The sequence below is a fragment of the Mobula birostris genome, chromosome 20 (assembly GCF_030028105.1).
Source record: "Mobula birostris isolate sMobBir1 chromosome 20, sMobBir1.hap1, whole genome shotgun sequence".
NCBI classification, from domain to species: Eukaryota; Metazoa; Chordata; class Chondrichthyes; order Myliobatiformes; family Myliobatidae; genus Mobula; species Mobula birostris.
Genome location: NC_092389.1, coordinates 1,673,064 through 1,685,708, shown reverse-complemented (window position 1 = coordinate 1,685,708; position 12,645 = coordinate 1,673,064). Strand labels below are relative to the sequence as shown.

At 39.3% G+C, this 12,645-nt stretch overlaps 1 protein-coding gene across 13 annotated transcripts in view; it reads right to left on the bottom strand.

Annotated features, from left to right (window-relative positions):
- Window positions 1–12,645, bottom strand: part of sik3 (SIK family kinase 3) — a 444,540-nt gene that overhangs the window by 418,229 nt on the left and 13,666 nt on the right. Inside the window, exon 2 of one of the 13 annotated variants that reach the window (XR_011889802.1) lies at window positions 1,748–1,810. The exons of 11 other annotated variants lie outside the window; for them this stretch is intronic. The gene's annotated coding sequence lies outside the window, so the exon portion shown is untranslated. Of the gene's footprint in view, window positions 1–1,704; window positions 1,724–1,747; window positions 1,811–12,645 lie in introns of those variants that run through there. One more of the 13 variants, XR_011889804.1, reaches the window with a different exon arrangement.

Below are 12,645 nucleotides of genomic sequence, written 5' to 3'. Positions count from 1 at the left end.
CACTGAGCCTTGCGGTACCCCACTAGTCACCGCCTGCCATTCTGAAAAGGTCCCGTTTATTCCCACTCTTTGTTTCCTGTCTGCTAACCAATTCTCCACCCACACCAATACCTTACCCCCAATACCGTGTGCTTTAAGTTTGCACACTAATCTCCTGTGTGGGACCTTGTCAAAAGCCTTCTGAAAATCCAAATATACCACATCCACTGGTTCTCCCCTATCCACTCTACTAGTTACATCCTCAAAAAATTCTATGAGATTCGTCAGACATGATTTTCCTTTCACAAATCCATGCTGACTTTGTCCGATGATTTCACCGCTTTCCAAATGTACTGTTATCACATCTTTGATAACTGACTCCAGCAGTTTCCCCACCACCGACGTTAGGCTAACCGGTCTATAATTCCCCAGTTTCTCTCTCCCTCCTTTTTTAAAAAGTGGGGTTACATTAGCCACCCTCCAATCCTCAGGAACTAGTCCAGAATCTAACGAGTTTTGAAAAATTATCACTAATGCATCCACTATTTCTTGGGTTACTTCCTTAAGCACTCTAGGATGCAGACCATCTGGCCCTGGGGATTTATCTGCCTTCAATCCCTTCAATTTACCTAACACCACTTCCCTACTAACATGTATTTCGCTCAGTTCCTCCATCTCACTGGACCCTCTGTCCCCTACTACTTCTGGAAGATTATTTATGTCCTCCTTAGTGAAGACAGAACCAAAGTAATTATTCAATTGGTCTGCCATGTCCTTGCTCCCCATAATCAATTCACCTGTTTCTGTCTGCAGGGGACCTACATTTGTCTTTACCAGTCTTTTCCTTTTTACATATCTATAAAAGCTTTTACAGTCAGTTTTTATGTTCCCTGCCAGTTTTCTCTCATAATCTTTTTTCCCCTTCCTAATTAAGCCCTTTGTCCTCCTCTGCTGAACTCTGAATTTCTCCCAGTCCTCAGGTGAGCCACTTTTTCTGGCTAATTTGTATGCTTCTTCTTTGGAATTGATACTATCCCTAATTTCTCTTGTCAGCCACGGGTGCACTACCTTCCTTGATTTATTCTTTTGCCAAACTGGGATGAACAATTGTTGTAGTTCATCCATGCAACCTTTAAATGCTTGCCATTGCATATCCACCGTCAATCCTTTAAGTGTCATTTGCCAGTCTATCTTAGCTAATTCACGTCTCATACCTTCAAAGTTACCCTTCTTTAAGTTCAGAACCTTTGTTTCTGAATTAACTATGTCACTCTCCATCTTAATGAAGAATTCCACCATATTATGGTCACTCTTACCCAAGGGGCCTCTCACGACAAGATTGCTAATTAACCCTTCCTCATTGCTCAAAACCCAGTCCAGAATAGCCTGCTCTCTAGTTGGTCCCTCGACATGTTGGTTCAAAAAACCATCCCGCATACATTCCAAGAAATCCTCTTCCTCAGCACCTTTACCAATTTGGTTCACCCAATCTACATGTAGATTGAAGTCACCCATTATAACTGCTGTTCCTTTATTGCACACATTTCTAATTAAGTTAATGTAGCTTTGAGAAAAGGTCAGAATCTGAGTAATACAACATAAAAACAGCTCCTTCAGTCCAAGAACCCCATGCTAGTCACATCATCTCCCCCCCCGCGTCATAACCCTCCAAGCCCCTCCCCTCCATGTACCAACCCAAACATCTTCTGACTGTTGCAATTGTACCTGACTCGACCACTTCCTCTGACAGCTCACTCCAGGTACTCACTATTCTCTGTGTCATCTTTTTCAAACCTCTCCCATCTCATCTTATATCAGTGCCCTGTAGATCCTGGGGAAAAGACGATAACCATCAACCACGTCCATACCCTTTGAGAGATTATAAACTTCTATACTTAAAGAACATACAATCAAGACAATGGGAAAACGTTAAAAAATAACTTCAAGATAAACAAGTGCACTGTAATTTATATTCTTCCAACTAAAGTTGATCAAATATTACAAAGTTATTGTGGATACCATACTAATAACATTTTTTATTCTTATTTTTTCAGACAAGCACCCCTCATACAAACTCTTCTCCCTCCTGCCATCTGGCAAAAGGCACCAAAGTATTCAGGCTCTCACGACCAGACTATGAACAGTTTCTTCCCCCAAGTCATCAGACTCCTTAATACCCAGAGCCTGGACTGACACCAAACTACTGTACCCTCTACTGTGTATGTTGCCTTGTTTATTATTTATTGTAATGCCTGCACTGTTTTGTGCACTTTATGCAGTCCTGGGTAGGTATGTAGTCTAGTGTAGTTTTATGTTGTTTTACGTAGTTCAGTGTAGTTTCTGTATTGTTCATGTAGCACCATGGTCCTGAAAAACGTTGTCTCGTTTTTACTGTGTACTGTACCAGCAGTTATGGTCGAAATGACAATAAAAAGTGACTTAACTTGATAAATTAGAAACCAATAGTTTTATCCCCTCTCGTTTCTATCGTTGATTTAGCAATACACGGAAAATCTGTTAAGCTAAAAGAACAAATGACATTTACAGTATCAGCAATATAATGGAGGTTATTGAATGTATACATTTTAAGGCTGCTGTGAAATGTTAATACAATAATTCCATGTAAAAATTGCTGAAGAACATTAATTTTAAAACATTTGTGTTTGCATTAAAGCCAGTAATAAATAGTGTTACCCTATTTTTAAGATGGTGAAAGACAGAAGCTGTGACCATGCTACTTCAAACAATATTGCAGCCCCAAAACAGAGCTAACCTTAATGGGACTTTAATCATTAGGTCTAGAGTAAATTAACTATTTCTCTTTCTTTATCTCATGCATCTGTCCATGCAAGCATACAATGTGGAAAATACACTTGATGCTTTAGAATAGTCACGACTGATTATCTATTTTTAAAGTCATCAAGATTTTAGCCATTTGACTACAAGTTTCAATAGTGCAAACATGCACTGCAGCAATTGTTACTCAACATTTATATTTCTGAAGTTTGAATTGCGAAATAACATCCACCAGCTGCCATTGTCATTACTTTAATATCCAGTTTACTTTGTTACTGTGTTATTTTAACCTTGAGTGGATCATTAGTGAGGCCACAATGGAATACTGTGCAAATGTTTGGCCAATGCTTAGGAAGGGTTTCAGGCAATTGCAAGAATAGAGGATAATTGTCATCCCAATACAAATTATATTTTCAATGGGGAAAAAAGAGTTGAAGTTGTGATCTTGCTTTTCACTTTGGAGAACAATGGATAATAGCACTGCAAACAGACCATCTTACCTAGTGATAAATACAAAATTCACAAATATAATTGCAATTGTATTTTTGAAGTATTACCCACAGAGCAGTGGGTTTGTGGTACATGCATCTTGGAAAGCAGATGCTGACAATAAAGTATTTAAAAACAAAGGTTGTAATATGAAACTAGGAAAAAAAAACTCAAAATTACAGATATAACATTAAAGAAAAAATTACTTATTATCTATCAGTTATGATCTATTACCATATATTATTGTGACAACAACTTCACACTTTTAAAGGCAGCAATGCAAAAACTGCTTTATGAAAACATAATCTGACTGCCATACAAGTCGTAAAAATCCGTTTAATAATATTATGAAATGGTTGTTGGCTGTTCTTGCACAAGCAGCCTATTTCAGAGCTATTTGAGGACATTCATATAAAAGTCTTCTAATCCAGGCTCACTAAAAGACACCAATTAACTTCTCCAATATCAGCTATAATAACTATTTGTTGTTGAGTTTCCTAACAACGTAAAATTTAATGTCTGTTTTCCCTCTTCTTCATAAACTAATATTTTCTCTATTTCTCATTTTCTCCCAGATTTAGTTGCAAATTTATCCTCTCCATTATGCCTAGCATTTTTCATAGTTTAATTAAGACTACTCCACAAGTAATTTTGTAGGCAGGTAAGAAGCAGAGATAGCCTGCCAATAGAAACAGAACAATTTACTCGCACAGTCACAGGAAGAACATACAAACTTCTTACAGACAGCAGCAGGAATCAAACGCTGATAGGTGAATGCTGGCGCTATAAAGCGTTTGCGCTAGCTGCTATACTATTGTAATACCATAATGGCAATGTACAATAGTTTTCCAAACTATGTAAAGCTTTTGCCATTTGAAAACTTATAAATATCTTTTCATGATTCTTATGCATGGTCACAAATATTAGCCACCACATGTAGTTGACCAGCAACCCCATGTTATGGCTATTCAAGGAAAGGATATTTACACTTACAGAATTTACAGATCACTATCCAACAATTTCAGACACACTAAAATTCACTCATGAAAATTTGTGTGAAAAGTAAATAATTACTTTTAAGTAGCATTTCGTGACACATGAAGTTACTGTACTTCAACTACACCGAATATTCATTTTTTTTCCTCCAAGGAATGAGGACATTGACCTTTTGTGCAAAACAAAAATATACAGATACCAAGGCCATACGTTTCAGATAGTCTTAAAAGCTTTGGCTGGTTTAAGCGCTGGACCAGATTGAAACGGAGTGTCAGGGCCAGTGGCGTGGGTCAGGCTGGTGTTCAGTTCACTGCTCGGTGAGGTTTACTTGTCTCTATGCTGAACTGAGGCTGTGACCTACAACTAACTGACTCCTAGATCGGCTACAACTAGCTTTGTGGCTCTGAACTCACTTTTGTGAACTTTAGTTCTGAATGTTATTTACTTACTTTTACTGCTTGCATGATTTGTTCTTTTTTCTTGCATATTGGGTCTTCTTTTATTTAAATGGGTTCCACTAGGTTTCTTTGTTTTGTGACTGCCTATAAGGAGACAAATCTCAAGGTCGCACATTGTTTGCATACAAAAGTTTAGGCACCCCTGGTCAAAATTTCTATTACTGTGAATAGCTAAGCGAGTAAAGATGACACATTTCTTTAATATTTTAAGGAAGAATACTTTATTTCCATCTTTTACAGTTTCAAAATAATAAAAAAAAGAAAGGGGCCCAAAGCAAAAGTTTGGGCACCCTGCATGGTCAGTACTTAGTAACACTCCCTTTGGTAAGTATCACAGCTTGTAAACACTTTCTGTAGTCAGCTAAGAGACTTTCAATTCTTGTTTGGGGGATTTGTGCCCATTCTTCCTTGCAAAAGGCTTCTAGTTCTGTGAGATTCTTGGGCCGTCTTGCATGCACTGCTCTTTTGAGGTCTATCGACAGATTTTCGATGATGTTCAGGTCGGGGGACTGAGAGGGCCATGGCAAAACCTTCAGTTTGCGCCTCTTGAGGTAGTCAATTGTGGATTTTGAGGTGTGTTTAGGATCATTATCCTGTTGTAGAAGCCATTCCCTTTTCATCTTCAGTTTTTTTTACAGACGGTGTGATGTTTGCTTCCAGAATTTGCTGGTATTTAATTGAATTCATTCTTCCCTCTACCAGTGAAATATTCCCCGTGCCACTGGCTGCAACACAAGCCTAAAGCGTGATCGATCCACCCCCGTGCTTAACAGTTGGAGAGGTGTTCTTTTCATGAAATTCTGCACCCTTTTTTCTCCAAACATACCTTTGCTCACTGCGGCCAAAAAGTTCTATTTTAACTTCATCAGTCCACAGGACTTCTTTCCTGCGTACTCACCACAAAATTCAGCGTCAGAAGTTTGCAAAGGAACATCTAAACAAGCCTCACACACAAAATACTGGTGCAATGTAGCAAGCCAGGCAGCACCTATAGGAAGTAGTACAGTCAACATTTCGGGTTGAGTCGTCGACTCTACTTCTTCCTATAGATGCTGCCTGGCCTGCTGCGTTCCACCAGCATTTTGTGTGTGTTGCTTGAATTTCCAGCATCTGCAGATTTCCTTGTGTTTGCGTATCAAAACAAGCCTGAAGCATTTTGGAAACGCTTTCTTCTGATGACTCTTCCATGAAGGTCATACTTGTGCACCACCACTCCAGAGTCTGCTAAATCTTCCTGAAGGTCTTTTGCAATCAAACGGGGGTTTTGATTTGCCTCTCGAGCAATCCTACGAGCAGTTTTCTTGGAAAGTTTTCTTGGTCTTCCAGACCTCAACTTGACCTCCACCGTTCCTGTTAACTGCCAATTCTTAATTACATTACGAACTGAGGAAACAGCTACCTGAAAACGCTTTCCTATTTTCTTATAGCCTTCTCCTGCTTTGTGGGCATCATTTATTTTAATTTTCAGACTGCTAGGCAGCTGCTTAGAGGAGCCCATGGCTGCTGATTGTTGGGACAAGGTTTGAGGAGTCAGGGTTTTTATAAACCTTTGAAATTTGCATCACCTGGCCTTTCCTAACGATGACTGTGAACAAGCTATAGCCCTAACAAGCTAATTAAGGTCTGAGACCTTGGTAAAAGTTATCTGAGAGCTCAAATCTCTTGGGATGCCAAAACTTTTGCATGGTGCTCCTTTCCTTTTTTTCCACTCTAAAATTGTACCAAACAAAAATAATATACTAATCTTGCTTAAAATATTGAAAAGAATGTTTCATCTTTAATTTTACGACTTCTGGAGATCAGTTCATCTTCTACTCACTTAACTATTCACAGTAACAGAAATTTTGACTGGGGTGCCCAAACTTTTGCATGCCACTGTACATACTTTGAAGTATTTCAGCCAGCCAACACACAAACCCCAGTGTTGGTCTTACACCAAACCACATTCTGGAGCAATTTCAAATACATTACTGTTTTTTGTTTGGTGTCTCCAAAATAATTTTGATATGGAGTTGTGAGCAGGCCTCAAGGGTATGTGAATCTGCAGTTAGTAAGTCAATGGATATCAAGGACAATGCACACATCCGAGTACTGTGTAAACACAAAGGATCAGAGCTCCAGATCCCATATATACAGTATATTCTTAGTGTCGTTTTATTTTCTTTCTCACTTCAACTGTATTTTCACATTTTCATATTCAGCATTTACACATTCCTCATCCTGCTTAATAATTTTATTATTCTAATGTCATGTAAGGCAAGTTCTGCCACAAAGAAAATAACTATAGCCTAACCAATTTTTCACTAGTTATACTTTTCCAGTCCTGGCGACATCCTTGTACCTTCTTTATGTCTTCCTGAGGAGCATATTTTTCAGAGGAGATTCAACTTCTCACTACAATCAATTTCATCCTGACTTTTGCAGAATTGTTAGTTTCAGTGGAATCTTCCTTAACATACTGCCAAATTCTATATTTTACTACCATTAAATTCACATACACAAAATGTATGAAGTTGCTCATAACAATAAATTGTCATTGTGTATGAAATTCTGTGTCTATTTTCTCTACTCACATAACAACTTATGTCACACCATCAACAAGTGGCAAAAAGTGAGTTATTTTTCCTTCAGGAAGATAATAGCTTTCAACAGTAATCTACAGTTGAAGACATCTTAGCAACTACAGTCACCAGCACTTCTGATCAACATTTTGCATGTGCAAGATCGATGGTGTGGATGCAAAATTAAAAACTCACAACAGTTGTCAAGGAAATTATACTGTGAATAATATCAAAATGTTTATCAATCCAATTTATTCTTCTGTTTTCAAATACTGAACAAAAAGGAAAAAAGAAAACACTCTCAAATAGTGTGTAACCTTTCAAATCTTGATTGTATTAGTTAAGGTAGAAAGGGCTCGTTAAAGGTTAGTTAAGTACCTCAAGAAAACCACCTCTTCACATTGGAACAAAGAAGCAGAGAAGGAACCTCATTAACTTCTCATTCCAAACTGGCACTTCTAATTCTGCAGCTCTCCCTCAGGGCAGTCCCCAAATACCAATATCATTAGTCAGTGAGGAGTACTGTGTAATTAATTGCTTCCTTCTCCAAGACTGCTGTCATAAATTAGCTTCAAATAGTGCACATTAATATATAATACTGTCAATTAATTATGTAGGAAAAGACATAACCTGAAATTTATTACTAAACAAAACCGATAAGTATCAAACTAGTTCTATTACGAGATTTTGCACTGTAGAATCAGGTGTTACAATCTTAGTACCTGAAGTGAAGTGCTACCATCACATCTGAAGTAAACCGCCGTCACACTGGTTTAATTATATTTGTTGCTTTAAGGACTAGAATACATAATTCAAAAACACTTGCTCTTTAGGACTTGATAACATTGCTTTATTCAGGAGCCTATTAAAACCAACATCTGATTCTGATTATTTTCTTCCATCTTCATCCCTATTCTGCCTTCCTACACCAAGTGCAGAGTTTAAAGATTGCTTTATCTCAGCTCAGTACTACCTGCAAAAAAATATTTCATCTACATCCTCTTACTCTCCATAATTACTTGCAAGTCCTCTCATACATTTGTACCAATGAAGACCATTCTCCAGCTTGTACCCTCTCACATTCAACTTCATAATGCGCATCTCTCCAAGATGAGTAGCCAACAATTATCATGCTTCCTGAATTCATTACCTATACAGGTTTCCCCCGCCATCCGAAGGTACAGCGTTCCTATGAAACGGTTCGTAAGCCGGAAGGTCGTAAAGCGAAGAAGTAATTACCATTTACTTATATGGGAAAAATTTGTGAGTGGTCGCAGACCCAAAAATAACCTACCAAATCATGGCAAATAACATATAAAACCTAAAATAACAGTAACATATAGTAAAAGCAGGAATGATATGATAAATACACAGCCTATATAAAGTAGAAATACTTCTCTACAATCATTGCCGCACTGTTCTCCGTAGCAAAAATCTCACGCAAACGCTCTCGGCAGAAACACTCTCTCCAGTAACCTTTAAGCTATGAAGCTACCAAATCATACCAAATAACACATAAAAATACACAGCCTATATAAAGTAGAAATAATGTATGTACAGTGTAGTTTCACTTACCGGAATCAGGAAGACAGCGCCGAGCACACTGATGATGGTGTGTTAGGCTGAGTCGTCGGAGGGTGGGGTGGTGCAGTGGCCCCCACCCTCCAGGCCACCGACCAATACCGATCCACGAAACATGCAGGGGTGCAGTGGTGGCTGGGATGCACGCAGCACATCTTTAAGAAAAAAGCCAAAATAAACAAGCTAATTAATTAGGTGCCGCCTGGCACGTAAATGTCGGCCCAGATCAGAGGCAACGCAATCGGCAATCGCCTCTGATCTGGGTTGATATTTATGTGCTGGGCGGCACCTAATTAATTAGCTTGTTTATTTTGGCATTTTTTCTTGAAGACGAGCTGGGTGCGACCCGGCTACCACTGCATTCTCCGCGGCAATGTATCGGTCCACGGCCTGAGGGTTGGGGTGGTGGGACACTGGGGTGTCATCTCATCGATCAAGGCAGGCAGGTCATCTTCTTCTATGTCTGCCTGCCTTGATGTCGAAGATAGAGGTTCGTTGTCTGCTGTGGCTGATGTGGAAGGCTTGCTTGACTGCTCAGCCTTGCACATTTTTCTATCATACAGTTCTTTGTAAGCACTCAAACCATCTTGCAAATATGCCCTAAACCTACCTACCCTTTCAAAATTAAGGTCGTACTTTACCATTGCAGCGAAAATCTCACGCAGTTGCTTCACTTTCAGTTCCTGGACGACTTCTCTTTCGGTCCGTTCGCTACTGCGTTCGGTTTCGATTGTTATCCTTTCCTCTTCCAATTACATCAGCTCTTCATCTATCAGTTCTTGGTCATGGGATGCCAAAACCTCTTCAACATTATCTTTGTCAACTTCCACAAGCCAAACTCACTTTGTCCTTACTTCGTTCACCACAATCGAAACGCTTAATTATGTCTAGTTTTACGCTAGGTGTAACACCCTTACGAGCTCTTTTAGGCTTTTCCGATACCTTAGAACTCATCTTGCTAACAGATGCACAGAGGCAAGTGTTTAAGCAATACTGGCTAGATTGCAGTTCCGAATCCAGGGGAGGAGCGGCTGCTCGGGGCGCGCGCTGCCTCTTTTCTTAACAGTGAAAACACCTCTTGGTAGCGAAAACAGGTAACTAATGTAGGTCTTTCATAACAGTGAGGTTTCGTAAAGCGAACATTCGAAAAGTGGGGGACACCTGTAACATTAATGTTATCAAGTGCAATCCTACAATCCTCACACTGCCTTTAACACTGGAATACTTGTTGATAGCTGCTCTCCCCGCTATCAGCAAGTATTCAATCCCTTTCACTGTCAGGTTCTCAAATATTATCAAACCACCCAAATCTACATACAGGTTTTCTTTCTGTACATCATGCTTGTGAAATACAAAACCTTCAGGTCTAGAAACTAAACTGTGCAGAACATTTCCAGAAACTTTAAACTTTGGATCTTATGCACAAAGAATGTTATTCTACAGTTATATCAATATTATGCAGAGCACTGCCATAAGTGACTGTGCATATGCTGCTAAGAAACAATATGAGCCATACACAGGAAAGAAGGTCCTAACTTAAGGAAGCAGGCCAATTCATGTGTGCACTATTTGAGAGATACTTTTCCTGTTTCTTTGTTACAGAAGGAATTGAAGGTGCCTATTCAGCTACAAAAATAGCCAAATTTCTAAAGGTCTGTACTCAGCTACAACAACCCAAATCCTCAATGAGACTCAAGATGTTCTCTATATTTATTTAAAAGGTTAACTAAACTCATTAGCCACTATTTAGAGCATACAAATTAATATGAAAATACTCAATATTTCATTTAAGAATATGCCCCCTATTTAGTATCTCAGTTATATTTTTACTCTGAAAATCAACTAAGTGTCAGCAAGTTCTTAAATTACTTTTTCATACCCTTTTACAATTGTTTCTGAAAATATTTTGCACTTAGCTTCAACTACCATTTCAATATTTTTCAGGCTACTTACACCACAAATTTTAATCTCCTAAAATTATTCTAAAATTTAAAAATGAAAACTTGATTTAGTGAAATATAAGAAAAAGCAGAAGAGTTACTCGGGCCTCTACATATTCTTACCACTTTCATCCAATATTTTGGAAGTCTTAAGCTGCCGTTTCACCCGCATAAACAAGAGAACATGCCAGAACACAGATGAATTGAACAAGTAATACAGATAAAAATCAAAAACTTTGGTTTGCAATTCCAAAAGTACTAGGAGAGGAGGAATTTATTATCTCCTAACAGGTTTTAAAGCCATTGAGGGAAAATGGAACAGCAGTGAAATTGTGCAAACTTCATGAGGAAAAAAAACAATTTTGGTAGGTGCTGACCTTCTGATTAACCAATACTGACATGGTGGACACAAAATTCTGTCCATAGACGAGAAAAAGCTAACCTTTCCTCAATGGCAGTAATATTGGAAATTAAATGTCTGCTCTGTATCTGGGCTAAAGAGATGACAAAATGCAGTCAAGGGGACGCACATAGAAAGAGACATGTGATAACTGGAATGGACTCGTTTCTTATCATGTGTACTGTCAAATAAGCTCAAATTTAGTTTATTGTCATTCAATCGTAACATGTATAACCACTGAACGAAACAACAATCCTCTGGATCAAGGTGCAGAACAGTAAGTATAACTCACGTACATAACACAAAGTAATATTACCACAAATGAATTAACAAGTTGCATATACGATACGTTAAAAAGTAAACAGTATAATACTACTGTCGCTTCATATGTGATGAGACCTGGGTGGTGGCAGGGAGTTCTGTAGTCTGATGGCCCGGGGGGAGAAGCCGTTTCCATCCTAACAATTCTTATCCTAATGCTATGGTAACTCCTGCCTGCCTGGGGTCAAAGAGACTGTGGGACGGATGGGATAAATCATTGTCAATGCTAAGGGCCCTGCTTACACAGCACTCCTGATAAGTATCTTTAATGGGTGGAAGAGAGACTGCCAGACGATCCTCTCAACAGTCCCCGCAATCCTTTGTAGGGACTTGCGGTCAGATGCCTTGCAATTCCCGTACCAGACCGTGATGTAGATGGTCAGGACACTCTCAACGATGCTCCTGTAAAAATTGATTAGAATGGAGTGGGAAGCTTCACTGATCTCAACCTCCTCAGGAAGTGGAGACGCTGCTGTGCTTTCTTGACCAAAGAAGCTGTGTTGAGGGACTGGATGAGATCGTCCATTACTGCACTCCCAGAAACTTAGTCCTCCTGATTCACTCCACGTAGGAACCGTGTACATGCAGTGAGTAAGGGTGAGCCTGCACCTTCACCACTTTGATCTCGCCCACATTGAGACTCAAGTTGCTGTGCACACACCATTCTACCAGCCGCTGTACCTTCTCTCTGTACACTCTCATGTCAAAGTTATTCATGAAGCCAACCACTGTTGTGTCATCAGCAAACCTGATGATTCAGCTTGAACTGGATCTAGCAATGTTAGCGGCATGGGCTAGAGAGGTTTCTGTCAACACAGACTGACGCTGGTCTTTCTGTCAAGTAGTCCACAATCCAGTTCTACAGAGAGAAATGTTGAGATCCAACAAGGACAGTTTACCCACCAGCTTCCGAGGGATGATCCTATTAAATTCCGAGCTGAAATCCATAAACAGCATTCTGGCATATGAGGCACTATTTTCCAAGTGGGACAGGATGAAGTGAAGTGCAGTGGCTATGGCATCATCAGTGGGCCGATTTGAGTGATAAACGAACTGGGAAAGGTCCAATATAGCAGGAAGATGGGGTTTACTGTGATCCATAACCACCTGCTCAAAGGACTCCA